The sequence below is a fragment of the Panulirus ornatus genome, chromosome 73 (assembly GCF_036320965.1).
Source record: "Panulirus ornatus isolate Po-2019 chromosome 73, ASM3632096v1, whole genome shotgun sequence".
Taxonomy (NCBI): Eukaryota; Metazoa; Arthropoda; class Malacostraca; order Decapoda; family Palinuridae; genus Panulirus; species Panulirus ornatus.
In genome coordinates this window covers 4391563-4411647 of record NC_092296.1, presented here as the reverse complement: position 1 = coordinate 4411647, position 20085 = coordinate 4391563, and positions in this window count along the sequence as shown.

The following is a 20085-nucleotide window of genomic DNA, read 5'->3' as shown; positions in this document are numbered from 1 at the left end:
AGAGGGTGTTTTGAAATGGTTTGGCCACATGGAGAGAATAAGTGAGGAAAGATTGACCAATAAGATATATGTGTCTGAGGTGGAGGGAACGAGGAGAAGTGGGAGACCTAATTGTAGGTGGAAAGATGGAGTGAAAAAGATATTGAGTGATCGGGGCTTGAACATGCAGGAGGGTGAATTGGAACGATGTGGTATACCGGGATCGACATGCTCTCAATGGATTGAACCAGGGCATGTGAAGCGTCTGGGGTAAACCACGGAAAGTTCTATGGGGCCTGGATGTGGAAAGGGACCTGTGGTTTTGGTGCATTATTACATGATTGCTAGAGACTGAGTGTGAACAAATGGGGCCTTTATTATCTTCCTAGTGCTACCTCACGCACACGAGGGGGGAGGGGGCTGTTATTTCATGTGTGGCAGGATGGCGATGGGAATTTATAAAGGCAGACTATGAATTATGTACATGTGTATATATGTATATGTCTATGTGTGTATATATATATGTATACATTGAGATGTATAGGTATGTATATTTGTGAGTGTGGATGTGTATGTATATACATGTGTATGTGGGTGGGTTGGGCCATTCTTTCGTCTGTTTCCTTGCGCTACCTTGCTAACGCGGGAGACAGCATCAAAGCAAAATGATGAAATAAAAAAAAAGATGTTTTGGAAGTAGGTAAATAAAGTGCGTAAGACTAGAGAAGAAATGAGAACATCGGTGAAGGGGGCTAACGGGGAGGAGATAACAAGTTGTGGTGATGTTAGAAGGAGATGGAGTGAATATTTTGAAGGTTTTGGTTGAGGTGGTGTGCAAAGTGAGAGGGTTAGGGAGAAAGATTTGGTAAACAGAAAAGAGGTAGTAAAAGCTTTGCAGAAGATGAAAGCTGGCAAGGGAGTGGATTTGGATGGTATTGAAGTGGAATTTGTTAAAAAAGGGGGTGACAGTGTTGTTGACTGGTTGGTGAGGATATTCAATGTAATATGTATGACTCTTGGTGAGGTGCCTGAGGATTTGTGGAATGCATGCATAGTGCCATTGTACAAAGGCAAAGGGGACAAAGGTGAGTCCTCAAACTATAGGGGTATAAGTTTGTTGAGTATTCCTGGGAAATTATATGGGAGGGTATTGATAGAGAGGATGAAGGCATGTACAGATCATCAGATTGGGGAAGAGCAGTGTGGTTTCAGAAGTGGTAGAGGATGTGTGGATCAGGTGTTTGCTTTGAAGAATGTATGTGAGAAATACTTAGAAAAGCAATGGGATTTGTATGTAGCATTTATGGATCTGGAGAAGGCATATGATAAGAGTTGATAGAGATGCTGTGTGGAAGATATTAAGAATATATGGTATGGGAGGCAAGTTGTTAGAAGCAGTGAAAAGTTTTTATTGAGGTTGTAGGTCATGTGTAAAAGTAGGAAGAGAGGAAAGTGAATGTAGGTTTGCGGCAGGGGTGTGTGATGTCTCCATGGTGGTTTAATTTGTTTATGGATGGGGTTGTTAGGGAGGTGAATGCAAGATTTTTGGAAAGAGGGGCAAGCATGCAGTTTGTTGTGGATGAGAGGGCTTGGGAAGTGAGTCAGTTGTTCACTGATGATACAGCACTGGTGGCTGATTTGGGTGAGAATCTGCTGAAGCTGGTGACTGTGTTTGGTAGAGCGTGTGAAAGGAGAAAGCTGAGAGTAAATAAGAGCAAGGTTATTAGGTAAAGTAGGGTTGAGGGACAAGTCAATTGGGAGGTAAGTTTGAATGGAGAAAAACTGGAGGAAGTGAAGTTTTAGATATTTGGGAGTGGATTTGTCAGCAGATGGAACCATGGAAGCGGAAGTGAGTCAGGCTGAGGGAGGGGGCAAAGGTTCTGGGAGCGTTGAAAAATGTGTGGAAGGTTAGAACATTATCTCAGAAAGCAAAAATGGGTATTTTTGAAGGAATAGTGGTTCCAACAATTGTATATGGTTGCAAAGCATGGGCTCTAGATAGAGTAGTATGGAGGAGGGTGGATGTGTTGGAAATGAAATGTTTGAGGACAATATGTGGTGTAAGGTGGTTTGACTGAATAAGTAATGAAAGGGTAAGAGAGATGTGCGGTAATAAAAAGAGTGTGGTTGAGAGAGCAGAAGAGGGTGTTTTGAAATGGTTTGGTCACATGGAGAGAATGAGTGAGGAAAGATTGACCAAGAGGATACATGTGTCAGAGGTGGAGGGAACGAGAAGAAGTGGGAGACCAAATTGGAGGTGGAAAGATGGAGTGGAAAACGCTTTGAGCGATTGGGGCCTGAACACGCAGGAGGGTGAAAGGTGTGCTCGGAATAGAGTGAATTGGAATGATGTCGTATACCGGGGTCGACATGCTGTCACTGGATTGAACCAGGGCATGTGAGCATCTGGGGTAAACCATGGAAAGTATTGTAGGGCCTGGATGTGGAAAGGGAGCATTATACATGACAGCTAGAGACAAGTGTGAACAAATGTGGCCTCTATCTTTTCGTAGCACTACCTCATGTGCATGCGGGGTAGGGGGTTGTCATTTCATGTGTGGCAGGGGTGGCGATGGGAATGAGTAAGGGCAGACAGTATGAAAGTAAAACCAGTTGAATAAGAGCCCCTCTCACATGACAGAGACAGTGAATATAGTGCCTAATTTTCCCTCTTTGTAACTACCGTTCATAATGATATCCCACAAATACTCAGTACTCAGTGCCAATGCTGTACTCACAGTAATATGATTGATAGCTTCATTGCTACGGCACCCCATATAACACTCTTTGTATTAAATGTAGAATAGATGAGAAGAGTGCAACACTCACCAAGCATCTAATTTCAGATTGTGAAGCAAATATTATATAAGGGTCTTTTTTATTTAGATTATTATTCGAATGTATCCCTTAAGTATGTATTCACAGTAATAAAGACAATTTTGAAAGGTAAGTTTAAGCTTGAGATCTCTCTCTAAGCCCAGAATCTTTATTCATAATCAGTTTATGGTATCTGGGGCTAATATCTCTTGTATTTGTAAAATCTTACCTGCACAATTTATCTTTCTAACACCATTACTGGGAAGCATCATTCCACTGTAGGTTGATAGAATGTAGACATTGATTATGTAGGTCAAAGGTATGTATAGAAGATGTAAGGCTATGTTCCTTGAAGACTGGAAATTCAGACTTGTTTTGTAACTATGACAGTGTTCATACCTCTTGTAATAGCTAATGCCTGCATATTGCCTTTTATTTAGTGATGTACCACAATTATGCACAGGTATTCTCAATGAAGGAGACTGAATTTCCTATGGCTGGTATTAATTTTTTTGATGGTGGACATTGCATCCTCCCCTCCTGTTTTTAATTTTCCAAAAGAAGGAACAGAGCAGGGGACCTAGTAAGGATGTTCCCTCTAAGGCTCAGTCCTCTGTTCTTAATGCTGTTCCAGGGATAAAGCATTTGATAGTGTTAATCATATTTTTATACTTAATTGTTGTTCCCATGTCAATGAAGTAGTGCCAGGAAACAGAAGAAAGGCACATCTGCTCATACACACATACACACACACACACACACACACACACACACACATGAGGGGGGAGGGGGTTGTTATTTCATGTGTGGCAGGGTGGCGATGGGAATGAATAAAGGCAGAATTATGCACATGTGTATACATGTATATGTCTGTGTGTGTATATTTATGTATACATTGAGATGTATAGGTATGTATATTTGCGTGTGTGGACATGTATGTATATACATGTGTATGTGGGTGGTTTGGGCCATTCTTTCGTCTGTTTCCTTGTGCTACCTCGCTAACGCGGGAGACAGCGACAAAGCAAAATATATATAATAAATAATTTGCTTTGTTGCTGTCTCCCGCGTTAGCGAGGTAGCGCAAGGAAACAGACGAAAGAATGGCCCAACACACCCACATACACATGTATATATTTAATATATATATGTTATTTGTTATCCCTAAAACGCCCAGTCCTCTGTTCTTAACGCTACCTCGCTATCGCAGGAAATGGCGAATGGTATAAAAAAAATATATATATATATATATATATATATATATATATATATATATATATATATATATATATATATATATATATTGCGCTTCCCCAATTTGATGCTCTATACATGCCTTCACCCTCTCAATCATTACCCTCCCATATGATTTCTCAGGAATACTCAACAGACTTATACCTCTGTAATTTGAGCACTCACTTTAATCCCCTTTGCCTTTGTACAGTGGCACTATGCAAGCATTCCACCAATCCTCTGGCACCTCACCATGAGTCATACATACATTAAATAACCTTACCAACCAGTCACCCCCTTTTTTAGTAAATTCCACTGCAATACAATCCAAACCTGCTGCCTTGCTGGCTTTCATCTTCCGCAAAGCTTTTACTACCTCTTCTCTGTTTACTAAATCATTCTCCCTAACCCTCTCACTTGGCACACCATCTCGACCAGAATACCCTATATCTGCTACTCTATCATCAAACACATTCAACAAACCTTCAGAATACTCACTCCATATCCTCACATCACCGCTGCTTATCACCTCCCCATCAGCCCCCTTCACTGAAGTTCCCATTTGTTCCCTTGTTTTATGCACTTTATTTACCTCCTTCCAAAACATCTTTTTATTCTCCCTAAATTTTAATTATACTCTCTCACCCCAACTCTCATTTGCCCTCTTTTTCACGTCTTGCACCTTTCTCTTGACCTCCTGCCTCTTTCTTTTGTACATCTCCCAGTCATTTGCATTATTTCCCCACAAAACTCATCCAAATGCCTTTCTCTTCTCTTTCACGAATAATCTTACTTCTTTATCCCACCACTCACTACCCTTTCTAATCTGCCCACCTCCCACGCTTCTCATGCCACAAGCATCTTTTGTGCAAGCCATCACTGCTTCCCTAAATACATCCCATTCCTCCCTCACTCCCCTTACCTCCTTTGTTGTCACCTTTTTCCATTCTGTACTCAGTCTCTCCTGGTACTTCCTCACACAAGTCTCCTTCCCAAGCTCACTTATTCTCATCACTCTTTTTACCCCAACATTTTCTCTTCTTTTCTGAAAACCTCTACGGATCTTCACCTCTGCCTCCACAAGATAATGATCAGACATCCCTCCAGTTGCACCTCTCAGCACATTAACATCCAAAAGTCTCTCTTTCGCGTGCCTATCAATTAAAACGTAATCCAATAACACTCTCTGGCCATCTCTCCTACTTACATATGTGGATTTGGGAGCAGGATGGAACCATGGAAGCGGAAGTGAATCATAGGGTGGGGGAGGGGGCGAAAGTTCTGGGAGCATTGAAGAATGTGTGGAAGTCGAGAACATTATCTTGGAAAGCAAAAATGGGTATGTTTGAAGGAATAGTGGTTCCAACAATGTTATATGGTTGTGAGGCATGGGCTATGGATAGAGTTGTGCAAAGGAGGGTGGATGTGCTGGAAGTGAGATGTTTGAGGACAATATGTGGTGTGAGGTGGTTTGATCGAGTAAGTATTAATTGGGTAAGAGAGATGTGTGGTAATAAAAAAGGTGCGGTTGAGAGAGCAGAAGAGTGTGTTTTGAAATGGTTTGGTCACTTGGAGAGAATGAGCAAGGAAATATTGACCAAGAGGATATATGTGTCAGAGGTGGAGGGAATGAGGAAGTGGGAGACCAAATTGGAGGTGGAAAGATGGAGTGAAAAAGATTTTGAGTGATCGGGGCCTGAACATGCAGGAGGGTGAAAGGAGTGCAATGAATAGAGTGAATTGGAATGATGTGGTATACCGGGGTCGATGTGCTGTCATTGGATCGAACCAGGGCATGCAAAGCGTCTGGGGTAAACCATGGGAAGTTCTATGGGGCCTGGATGTGGAAAAGGAGCTGTGCTTTCAGTGCATTATACAAGACAGCTAGAGACTGTGTGAACGAATGTGGCCTTTGTTGTCTTTTCCTAGCGCTACCTCGTGCACGTGCAGGGGGAGGGGGTGGTTATTTCATGTGTGGTGGGAATGAATAAAGGCAGACAGTATGAATTATGTGCAATGTCTGTGTGTGTATATATATATGTGTACGTCAGGGACTACCTGACTGTGGGGAGCTTTTTCCTTTGTGGCACGGTAGTGACAGGAATGGATGAAGGCAGCAAGTATGAATATGTACATGTGTATTTGTGTGTGTGTGTGTGTGTGTATATATACATTGATATGTATATGTATGGGCATTTATGTATATATGTATGTGTATATGTGTGGTTGGGCCATTCTTTGTCTGTTTCCTTGTGCTACCTCTGGAAAGAGTGGTTAAGTAATAAATAAGGATATGTCTGTTTTCCATTAGTAGATACAATAAATCAACGTAAAGCTATTTTTAACTTTAATGTTCTGGAAAGAAAAATGAAACCTCTCTCACATTTAGTGTATTCATACTGTTGTCAACCTGCTTGTTTGTTGCGTCTGTATTTCAGGAATTTGTATGCTTAGGTAAGCCATGTGGTCACCTGGGAGGTCCCAAGAGATTCCTTGGGATCTCACACCCCTCAAGCCAGGTGGCCCAAATTAGTGGTGCATGTCACAATCGGTTGCTAATTATTCTTCCGGTCCTACTGTCATGAGGTTATGCTTGGGAGAGGTCGCCCACCCATCCCAATTGCATTGTCAGAGATGCAGGGCTTAGCCTTTAGACAGTATGAGGGCCAGACCTTAGGCCCCAGCCATTCAATCTTTTGACCAATCTAGAGTAATTGTGGTCATTCCTGCCTATCATATCTGGAAGTGGCAAGGTGGGGCTGGCCATTCTTTGTCAGCTGCCCCCTCCAAATAAAAGGCATTGACGACAGTCCAGCCGATAATCCCTTTGGGAGCCCAGAAATGGATAATGTAAATTCCTTGGCCACCATTGCTCTTAAGATGTTATACTCTCATGTCAGGTCTGAGTGTAACAATGTATTGTATTACCTGTCATAGAATTGCCCAGCGAGTAAGTGTCTTGTATCATGTTTCTATAGTCAAATTGTCGTAAAGGAAAGAGATCAGGTTTGGAATGTTAAGTGTTAACAAAAATATTTGTACCTGATTAGTGTGCTTGTTATCTTGTACTCTACTTCTTGTATTACATGTAGATTTAACCCTTGTGTTTGCTTTCATCCCATAATGTTATGATAGTGTTATCCAGTGTGCGTAACAAATAACTGGCGTCCTCACCAGGAGTGTAACAATACATTTATGCCACATTTGACCTACATGCTCAATTTATATTGTTCCACTGAATTGTAAAAACTGACTGGCAATTTATATATTTTGTAAAGTTACGTGTACTTTTCAAGATACTTTTTCCAGAAATGATCTGTCACATCTTCCTTGAGTGGGTTTCATTCAAGGTATTCAAAATTTGCTGGTGGATGTTGTTACCAAATTAGTGGTGCATGTCGCAATCAGGCCACTAATCATTCTTCAGGTACCATTGTCAATTGACCCGCGGTCATGCTTGGGAAAGGTTGCCCATCCATCCTATTTTTGTTGATAGAGATGCAGGACTGGACCCTAGGCCCCAGCCAATCATCTTTTGACCAATCCAGAGAAATTGTGGTAATTCCTAGCTTATAGTCGAAAGCTGCAAGTGAAGGCAGGGCTCACCGCAGCCTCCAAATAGAATGCCTTGACGACAGTCCAGCTGCTGATTCCTTCATGGCGCACGATTGGAAGATGACGTGTTAGGTCTGAGTGTAAGTGTATTATATAACTTGTTTCTATAGTCAAATTGTCATAAATGAAAGATCTGGTTTGTAATGTTAACGAAAATATTTGTATCAGATTAATGTGCCTGTTATCTTGTACTTTTTACTTCTTTTATTATATATAGAATTAATCCTGGTGTTTGCTTTCATCCCATGATGTTAAGATTGCATGACAATTGGCATTCTCGCCAGGAGTGTGTAACAATATATTTATGCCATAGTCATCCAACACACGTTCAAAAGAAATTCATATTGCTCCACTGAATTGTAAAAACTGTCGGTGGCAATTTATTTATCTTGTAAAGTTACCTCTACTTTTGAAAATACTTTTTCCAGAAATGATCCATCACATCTTCCTTAAGTGGTCTTGCTGTTACATGTTATTACATACTGTATAATCAGCCCATAGGCCCATTAAAACATAACTCTTAACAGAAACAATTGTTTTAGAGATTTGGGCTAGACACAGCTGACAGCTGTAATTATTTAATATACTTAATTGCTGTCTCCCATGTTAGCGAGGTAGTGCAAGTAAACAGACTAAAGAATGGTCCAACCCATCGACACACGCACATATACATACCTATACATTTCAACATATAGACATACATATTCATGCTTGCTTCCTTCATCCATTCCCGTCACCACCCCACCACACATGAAATGGCACCACCCTCCCCCCCGTGTGCATGTGAGGTTGCACTCGGAAAAGACAACAAAGGCCACATTCGTTCACACAGTCTCTAGCTGTCATGTATAATGCACTGAAAGCACAGCTCCTTTTCCACATCCAGGCCCCATAGAACTTTCCATGGTTTACCCCAGATGCTTCGCATGCCCTGGTTCGATACTTTGACAGCACATCGACCCCGGTATACCACATCATTCCAATTCACTCTATTCATTGCACTCCTTTCACCCTCCTGCATGTTCAGGCCCCGATCACTCAAAATCTTTTTCACTCCATCTTTCCACCTCCAATTTGGTCTCCTCGTTCCCTCCACCTCTGACATATATCCTGTCACTCTTTCCTCACTCATTCTCTCCATATGACCAAACCATTTCAATACAACCTCTTCTGTTCTCTCAACCACACTCCTTTCATTACTTACTCGATCAAACCACATATTGTCCTCAAACATTTCATTTCCAACACATCCATCCTCCTCTCCACAACCCTACCTATAGCCCATGCCTCGCAACTATATGATATAGTTGGAATCACTATTCCTTCAAACATACCCTTTTTTGCTCTCCGAGATAAAGTTCTCGCCTTCCACACATTCTTCAACGCTCCCAGAACATTCGCCCCCTCCCTTACCCTGTGACTCGCTTTCACTTCCATGATTCCATCTGCTACTAAATCCACTCGCAGATACCTAAAACACTTCTCTTCCTCCAGGTTTTCTCCATTCAAATTTACCTCCCAATTTATTTGTCCCTTCAACCCTACTGAACCTAATAACCTTGCTCTTAAGTCACATTTACTCTCTGCCTTATCTATATACATATATATCTTTTCTTTCTTATAGTTTAGGTCAAATACCAAACAAGTTATAAAAAAGTTATAAAAAAATATATTTACAATAGCAAAAATATACATGAGCTCTCCTGAACATAAAAATACAATTTAATACATTAATCTCCCTCTACTTCAACATCTCACAGCCATAATTATATACATATATATAACTTTTCTTTCTTAAAGACTTGGTCAAATACCAAACACATTGGTAAAAAGTTATTCTTTCTTTCAAACTATTTGCCATTTCCCGCGTTAGCGAGGTAGCATTAAGAACAGAGGACTGGGCCTTTGAGGGAATATCCTCACCTGGCCCCCTTCTCTGTTCCTTCTTTTGGAAAATCAAAAAAAAAAAAAAAAAAGGGAGGATTTCCAGCCCCACGCTCCCTCCCCTTTTAGTCGCCTTCTACGACATGCAGGGAATACGTGGGAAGTATGCTTTCTGCCCTATCCCCAGGGATAAAAGTTATAAAAGTAAAAAAGTTATAAAAGTAAAAAGTTATAGAAAATATAATTACAATAGCAAAAATAAACACTTGCTCTCCTGAACATAAAAATGCAATTTACTCTTGATACATATATCCCCCTTAAGTTTACCATCTGGCTAACATCCGAGAGCTGAGGGCCATAATTATATGCATGAAAATTCTTTTCTTATAGATTTGGTCAAATACCAAACACAGTGGTAAAAAGTTATATAACATACTTAATAAAGCAAAAATATACATGTGCTCTCCAGAGCATAAAAATACAATTAACTCATACATTGATCTCCCTCTACTTTACTTGACAAATCTTAGGCAAATATACTGGCCTCAATTTTATAACAAGTATTTGAAACAACTGAGATGTGTACAGATTAACATTATACATTTACCCAACAACGTTTTATCACGTCTTATCTAAGAGGCCATTTTATAGGGAGAGGTCTACAGCTTGTAAACATTCTCAACACTTTTTCTGTTCTTAAATACAATTACTTCCTATTATTTTATTTTGTCTCTTACATCTTTTTTAGTCCTTAATTAGTAATCATATATTTATTCATTTACTATACTTAGTCGCCATCTCCCGTGTCACCAGGGTAGTGCAAGGAAACAACTGAAAGAATGGCCCAACCCTCCCACATACACATGAATATACATAAACGCCCACACAAGCACATATACATAACTATAAATTTCAACATATACATGCATATACATAGACCTATATACATTTGTACATATTCATACTTGCTGCCTTCTTCCATTCCTGTCGCCACCCTGTAACACATGGAATAACATCAGTGAGGTAGCGCAAGGAAACAAACGAAAGAATGGCCCAACACAACCACATACACACACACAGACATACATTTTTTTTTCTTTTTGCTTTGTCGCTGTCTCCCGCGTTTGCGAGGTAGCGCAAGGAAACAGACGAAAGAAATGGCCCAACCCACCCCCATACACATGTATATACATACGTCCACACACGCAAATATACATACCTACACAGCTTTCCATGGTTTACCCCAGACGCCTCACATGCCTTGATTCAATCCACTGACAGCACGTCAACCCCGGTATACCACATTGCTCCAATTCACTCTATTCCTTGCCCTCCTTTCACCCTCCTGCATGTTCAGGCCCCGATCACACAAAATCTTTTTCACTCCATCTTTCCACCTCCAATTTGGTCTCCCTCCTCTCCTCGTTCCCTCCACCTCCGACACATATATTCTCTTGGTCAATCTTTCCTCACTCATTCTCTCCATGTGCCCGAACCATTTCAAAACACCCTCTTCTGCTCTCTCAACCACGCTCTTTTTATTTCCACACATCTCTCTTACCCTTACGTTACTTACTCGATCAAACCACCTCACACCACATATTGTCCTCAAACATCTCATTTCCAGCACCTCCATCCTCCTGCGCACAACTCTATCCATAGCCCACGTCTCGCAACCATACAACATTGTTGGAACCACTATTCCTTCAAACATACCCATTTTTGCTTTCCGAGATAATGTTCTCGACTTCCACACATTCTTCAAGGCTCCTAGAATTTTCGCCCCCCTCCCCCACCCTATGATCCACTTCCGCTTCCATGGTTCCATCCGCTGCCAGATCCACTCCCAGATATCTAAAACACTTCACTTCCTCCAGTTTTTCTCCATTCAAACTCACCTCCCAATTGACTTGCCCCTCAACCCTACTGTACCTAATAACCTTGCTCTTATTCACATTTACTCTTAACTTTTTTCTTTCACACACTTTACCAAACTCAGTCACCAGCTTCTGCAGTTTCTCACATGAATCAGCCACCAGCGCTGTATCATCAGCGAACAACAACTGACTCACTTCCCAAGCTCTCTCATCCACAACAGACTTCATACTTGCCCCTCTTTCCAAAACTCTTGCATTCACCTCCCTAACTACCCCATCCATAAACAAATTAAACAACCATGGAGACATCACACACCCCTGCCGCAAACCTACATTCACTGAGAACCAATCACTTTCCTCTCTTCCTACACGTACACATGCCTTACATCCTCGATAAAAACTTTTCACTGCTTCTAACAACTTGCCTCCCACACCATATATTCTTAATACCTTCCACAGAGCATCTCTATCAACTCTATCATATGCCTTCTCCAGATCCATAAATGCTACATACAAATCCATTTGCTTTTCTAAGTATTTCTCACATACATTCTTCAAAGCAAACACCTGATCCACACATCCTCTACCACTTCTGAAACCACACTGCTCTTCCCCAATCTGATGCTCTGTACATGCCTTCACCCTCTCAATCAATATCCTCCCATATAATTTACCAGGAACACTCAACAAACTTATACCTCTGTAATTTGAGCTCTCACTCTTATCCCCTTTGCCTTTGTACAATGGCACTATGCACGCATTCCGCCAATCCTCAGGCACCTCACCATGAGTCATACATACATTAAATAACCTTACCAACCAGTCAACAATACAGTCACCCCCTTTTTTAATAAATTCCACTGCAATACCATCCAAACCTGCTGCCTTGCCGGCTTTCATCTTCCGCAAAGCTTTTACTACCTCTTCTCTGTTTACCAAATCATCTTCCCTAACCCTCTCACTTTGCACACCACCTCGACCAAAACACCCTATATCTGCCACTCTATCATCAAACACATTCAACAAACCTTCAAAATACTCACTCCATCTCCTTCTCACATCACCACTACTTGTTATCACCTCCCCATTTGCGCCCTTCACTGAAGTTCCCATTTGCTCCCTTGTCTTACGCACTTTATTTACCTCCTTCCAGAACATCTTTTTATTCTCCCTAAAATTTAATGATACTCTCTCACCCCAACTCTCATTTGCCCTTTTTTTCACCTCTTGCACCTTTCTCTTGACCTCCTGTCTCTTTCTTTTATACATCTCCCACTCAATTTCATTTTTTCCCTGCAAAAATCGTCCAAATGCCTCTCTCTTCTCTTTCACTAATACTCTTACTTCTTCAACCCACCACTCACTACCCTTTCTAATCAACCCACCTCCCACTCTTCTCATGCCACAAGCATCTTTTGCGCAATCCATCACTGATTCCCTAAATACATCCCATTCCTCCCCCATTCCCCTTACTTCCATTGTTCTCACCTTTTTCCATTCTGTACTCAGTCTCTCCTGGTACTTCCTCACACAAGTCTCCTTCCCAAGCTCACTTACTCTCACCACCCTCTTCACCCCAACATTCACTCTTCTTTTCTGAAAACCCATACAAATCTTCACCTTAGCCTCCACAAGATAATGATCATACAGACATACATATATACACATATACATATTTATTCTTGCTGCCTTCATCCATTCCTGTTGCCACCCCGTCACACGTGAAATAGCAACCCTCCCCCTATCAGTGAGGTAGTGCTAGGAAAAGACAAAAAAGGCATTCACACTCAGTCTCTAGATGTCATGTGTAATGCGACGAAACCAGAGCTCCCTTTTGCACAACCAGGACCCACAAAACTTTCCATGGTTTATCCCAGATGTTTCACATGCCCTGGTTACATCCGTTGACAGCATGTTGACCCCGGTAAACCACATCATTCCAATTCACTCTATTCCTTGCACGTCTTTCACCCTCCCACATGTTAAGGCTCTGATCACTCAAAATCTTTTTCACTCCATCTTTTCACCTCCAATTTGGTCTCCCGCTTCTCCTCGTTCCCTCTACCTCTGACACATATATCCTCTTTGTCAATCTTTCCTCACTCATTCTCTCCATTTGACCTAACCATTTCAACACACCCTAATCTGCTCTCTCATCCACACTCTTTTTATTACCACTCATCTCTCTTACCTTTTCATTACTTACTCGATCAAACCACCTCACCCCACATACTGTCCTCAAACATTTCATTTCCAACACATCCATCATCCTCCGCACAACTCTATCTATAGCCGATGCCTCGCAACTGTATAACATTGTTAGAACCACTATTCACTCAAATATACGCATTTTTGCTCTTGGAGATAACGTTCATGCCTTCCACACATTCTTCAATGCTCCCAGAACCTTTGCCCCTTCCCCCACCCTGTGACTCACTCACGCTTCCATGGTTCCATCCGCTGCTAAATCCATTCCCAGATATTTAAAACATTTCACTTCCTCCAGTTTTTCTCCATTCAAAGCTTCCTCCCAATTTACTTCTCCCTCAACCCTATTGAACCTAATAACCTTGCTCTTATTCACAATTACTCTCACCCACAATTATGTACATATATATCCTTTTCTCTCTTATAGATTATCTCAAATACCAAACACAGCGATAAGCTATAAAAAATATATTTACAATAGCAAAAAAATACAATTTAATACATTGATCTCCCTCTACATTCACATCTCATGGTCATAATTATATACATATATATCCTTGTCTTTCTTATAGATTTGGTTAAAAACCAAACACAATGGTAAAAGGTTATAATATATTTACAATAGTAAAAATTAACGTGCTCTCCTGTACATAAAAATGCAATTTACTCTTAAAACATATATTTCCCTCTAGTTTACCATCTGGCTAATATCTCCTGAAAGCTGAGGGCCATAATCCTATATACTACAATTCTTTTATAGATTTGGTCAAATACCAAAGACAAGTAAAAAGGTACAAAAATATATTTACAATAACAAAAATATACGTGCGCTCTTCTAGACATAGAAAAACAATTTACTCTTATGCATTGATCTTCCTCTCCTTTACTAGAAAAATCTTAGGCAAATAATCTGGCCTCAATTTTATAATTATCTGAAATAGCTGAGATGTGTACAGATTAACATTATAGATTACAAATTAACATTATAGATTTACCCAACAGCAATGTATCATGTCTTATTTAAGAGGCCATTTTATAGGGAGAGGTCTACAGCTTGTAAACATTCTAAACACTTTTACTGTTCTTGAATGCAATTTCCTCCTATTATTTCATTTTGTCTCATACATCTTTTTTGTCCTTCCATAATTTGCAATAGTATATCCATTTATTTACTATTTAATCGCCATCTCCCATGCCAACGAGGTAGCGCAAGGAAACAAACGAAAGAATGGCCCAAACCACCCAATATACACATGAATATACATAAATGTCCAAACATGCAAATATACATACCTATAAATTTCAACATGTACATACACAGACATATATACATCTGTACATCTTCATACTTGCTGCCTTCATCCATTTCCATCACAACTCCACCACACATGAAATAGTCTCAGCGAGGTAGTGCAAGTAAACAAATGAAAGAATGGCCAAACCCACCCACATACATATGAATATAAACGCCCACATCGCACACAAATACATACCTACGCATTTCAATGTATACATACATATACATAGACAGACGTATATATATTTTTTTTTTGCTTTGTCGCTGTCTCCCGCGTTTGCGAGGTAGCGCAAGGAAACAGACGAAAGAAATGGCCCAACCCGCCCCCATACACATGTATATACATACGTCCACACATGCAAATATACATACCTACACAGCTTTCCATGGTTTACCCCAGATGCTTCACATGCCCTGATTCAATCCACTGACAGCATGTCAACCCCGGTATACCACATCGATCCAATTCACTCTATTCCTTGCCCTCCTTTCATCCTCCTGCATGTTCAGGCCCAGATCACACAAAATCTTTTTCACTCCATCTTTCCATCTCCAATTTGGTCTCCCACTTCTCCTCGTTCCCTCCACCTCTGACACATATATCCTCTCGGTCAATCTTTCCTCACTCATTCTCTCCATGTGCCCAAACCATTTCAAAACACCCTCTTCTGCTCTCTCAACCACGCTCTTTTTATTTCCACACATCTCTCTTACCCTTACGTTACTTACTCGATCAAACCACCTCACACAACACATTGTCCTCAAACATCTCATTTCCAGCACATCCATCCTCCTGCGCACAACTCTATCCATAGCCCACGCCTGGCAACCATACAACATTGTTGGAACCACTATTCCTTCAAACATACCCATTTTTGCTTTCCGAGATAATGTTCTCGACTTCCACACATTCTTCAAGGCTCCCAGGATTTTCGCCCCCTCCCCCACCCTATGATCCACTTCCACTTCCATGGTTCCATCCACTGCCAGATCCACTCCCAGATATCTAAAACACTTCACTTCCTCCAGTTTTTCTCCATTCAAACTCACCTCCCAATTGACTTGACCCTCAACCCTACTGTACCTAATAACCTTGCTCTTATTCACATTTACTCTTAACTTTCTTCTTTCACACACTTTACCAAACTCAGTCACCAGCTTCTGCAGTTTCTCACATGAATCAGCCACCAGCGCTGTATCATCAGCGACAACAACAGACTCACTTCCCAAGCTCTCTCATCCCCAACAGACTTCATACTTGCCCCTCTTTCCAAAACTCTTGCATTCACCTCCCTAACAACGCCATCCATAAACAAATTAAACAACCATGGAGACATCACACACCCCTGCCGCAAACCTACATTCACTGAGAACCAATCACTTTCCTCTCTTCCTACACGTACACATGCCTTACATCCTCGATAAAAACTTTTCACTGCTTCTAACAACTTGCCTCCCACACCATATATTCTTAATACCTTCCACAGGGCATCTCTATCAACTCTATCATATGCCTTCTCCAGATCCATAAATGCTACATACAAATCCCTTTGCTTTTCTAAGTATTTCTAACATACATTCTTCAAAGCAAACACCTGATCCACACATCCTCTACCACTTCTGAAACCACACTGCTCTTCCCCAATCTGATGCTCTGTACATGCCTTCACCCTCTCAATCAATACCCTCCCATATAATTTACCAGGAATACTCAACAAACTTATACCTCTGTAATTTGAGCACTCATTCTTATCCCCTTTGCCTTTGTACAATGGCACTATGCACGCATTCCGCCAATCCTCAGGCACCTCACCATGAGTCATACATACATTAAATAACCTATATATATATATATATATATATATATATATATATATATATATATATATATATATATATATATATACAGACGTATATACATGTACATATTAATACTTGCTGCTTTCATCCATTTACGTCACCACCCCACCACACATGGAATAGCATTCCACCCCCACGTGAGGTAGTGCTAGGAAAAGACGAAAAAGGCCACATTCGTTCACACTCAGTCTCTAGGTGTCACGTGTAATGCACCGAAACCATGGCTCCCTTTCCACAACCAGGCCCCACAAAACTTTCTATGGTTTATCCGATGCTTCACATGCCCTGGTTCAATCCATTGACAGCACATCGACCCCAGTATACCACATCATTCCAATTTACTCTATTCCTTGCACACCTTTCACCCTCCCACATGTTCAGGGCCTGATCACTCAGAATCTTTTTCACTCCATCCTTCCACCTCCAATTTGGTCTCCCACTTCTTCTCATTCCCTCTACCTCTGACACATAAATCCTCTTTGTCAATCTATCCTCACTCATTCTCTCCATGTGACCAAACCATTTCAACACACCCTCTTTTGCTCTCTCAACCACACTTTTTATTACCACACATCTCTCTTATCCTTTCATAACTTACTCGATCAAACCACCTCATACCACATTGTCCTCAAATCCATCACTGCTTCCCTAAATACATCCCACTCCCCCATCTATATCTTGTGGAGGTGAAGGTGAAGATTTGTAGAGGTTTTCAGAAAAGAAGAGAGAATGTTGGGGTGAAGAGAGTGGTGAGAGTAAGTGAGCTTGGGAGGGAGACTTGTGTGAGGAAGTACCAGGAGAGACTGAGTACAGAATGGAAAAAGGGGAGAACAAAGGATGTAAGGGGAGTGGGGGAGGAATAGGAAGTATTTACGGAAGCAGTGATGGCTTGTGCAAAAGATGATTATTAGTGAAAGAGAAGAGAGAGGCATTTAGACGATTTTTGCAGAGAAATAATGCAAAGGACTGGGAAATGTATAAAAGAAAGAGGCAGGAGGTCAAGAGCACAGTGCAAGAGGCAAAAAAGAGGACAAAAGAGAGTTGGGGTGAGAGAGTATCATTAAATTTTTGGGAGAATAAAAAGATGTTTTGGATGGAGGTAAATAAAGTGCGTAAGACAAGGGAACAAATGGGAACATCAGTGAAGGGGGCTAATGGGGAGGTGATAACAAGTAGGGGTGATGTAAGGAGATGGAATGAAAATTTTGAGGGTTTGTTGAATGTGTTTGATAATAGAGTGGCAGATATAGGGCATTTTAGTCGAGGTAGTTTGCAAAAAGAGACGGTCAGGGAGAATGATTTGGTAAACAGAGAAGAGGTAGTAAAAGATTTGCAGATGAAAGCCGGCAAGGCAGCAGGTTTGGATGATATTGCAGTGGAATTTATTAAAAAAGGGGGTGACTGTATTGTTGAGTGGTTGGTAAGGATATTTAATGTATGTATGACTCAAGGAATAGAGTGAATTGGAACGATGTGGTATACCAGGGTCTACGTGCTGTCAATGGATTGAACCAGGGCATGTGAAGCGTCTAGGGTAAACCATGGAAAGTTCTGTGTGGCCTGGACATGGAAAGGGAGCTGTGGTTTTGGTGCATTATTACATGACAGCTAGAGACTGAGTGTGAACGAATGGGGTCTTTGTTGTCTTTTCCTAGCACTACCTCGCACACATAAGGGGGAGGGGGTTGTTATTTCATGGGTGGTGAGGTGGCCATGGGAATGAATAAAGGCAGACGGTATGAATTATGTACATGTGTACATATGTATATGTCTGTGTGTGTATGTATATAAGTATACGTTGAGATGTATAGGTATGTATATTTGCGTGTGTGGACGTGTATGTATATACATGTGTATGTGGGTGGGTTGGGCCATTCTTTCGTCTGTTTCCTTGCACTACCTTGCTAAAGCGGGAGACAGCGACAAAGCAAAATAAAATAAATTAATAAATAAATGACTCATGGTGAGGTACTTGAGGATTGGTGGAATGCTTGCATAGTGTCATTGTACAAAGGTATAGGGATAAGAGTGAGTGCTCAAATTACAGAGGTATAAGTTTGTTGAGTATCCCTGGGAAATTATAAGGGAAGGTATTGATTGAGAGGGTGAAGGCATGTACAGAGCATCAGATTGGGGAAGAGCAGTGTAGTTTCAGAAGTGGTAGAGGATGTGTGGATCAGGTGTTTGCTCTGAAGAATGTATGTGAGAAATACTTAGAAAAGCAAATGGATTTGTATGTAGCATTTATGGATCTGGAGAAGGCATATGATAGAGTTGATAGAGATGCTCTTTGGAAGGTATTAAGAATATATGGTAAGGGAGGTAAGTTGTAAGAAGCAGTGAAAAGTTTTTTATCGAGGATGTAAGGCATGTGTATGTGTAGGAAGAGAGGAAAGTGATTGGTTCTCAATGAATGTTGGTTTGTGGCAGGGGTGTGTGATGTCTCCATGGTTGTTTAATTTGTTTATGGATGGCGTTGTTAGGGAGGTGAATGCAAGAGTTTTGGAAAGTGGGGCAAGTATGCAGTCTGTTGTGGATGAGAGAGCTTGGGAAGTGAGTCAGTTGTTATTCGCTGATGATAGAGCGCTGGTGTCTGATTCATGTGAGAAACTGCAGAAGCTGGTGACTGAGTTTGGTAAAGTGTGTGAAAAGAGAAAGCTGAGAGTAAATGTGTATAAGAGCAAGGTTATTAGGTACAGAAGGGTTGAGGGAAGTAAGTTTGAATGGAGAAAAACTGGAGGAAGTGAAGTGTCTTAGATATCTGGGAGTGGATTTGGCAGCAGATGGAACCATGGAAGCAGAAATGAATCACTGGGTGGGGGATGGGGCGAAAGTTCTGGGAGAGTTGAAATGTGTGTGGAAGTCGAGAATGTTATCTTGGAAAGCAAAAATGGGTATGTTTGAAGGAATCGTGGTTCCAACAATAATATATGGTTGCGAGGCATGGGCTACAGATAGAGTTATGCAGAGGAGGGTGGATGTGCTGGAAATGAGATGTTTGAGGACAATATGTCGTGTGAGGTGGTTTGATCGAGTAAGTAATGAAAGGGTAAAAGAGATGTGTGGTAATGAAAAGAGTGTGGTTGAGAGAGCAGAAGAGGGTGATTTGAAATGGTTTGGTCATATGGAGAGAATGAGTGAGGAAAGATCGACAAAGAGGATATATGTGTCAGAGGTGGAGGGAATGAGGAGAAGTGCAAGGTCAAGTAGTAGGTGGAAAGATGGAGTGAAAAAGATTTTGAGTGATTGGGGCCTGAACATGCAGGAGGGTGAAAGGCATGCAAGGAATAGAGTGAATTGGAATGATGTGGTATA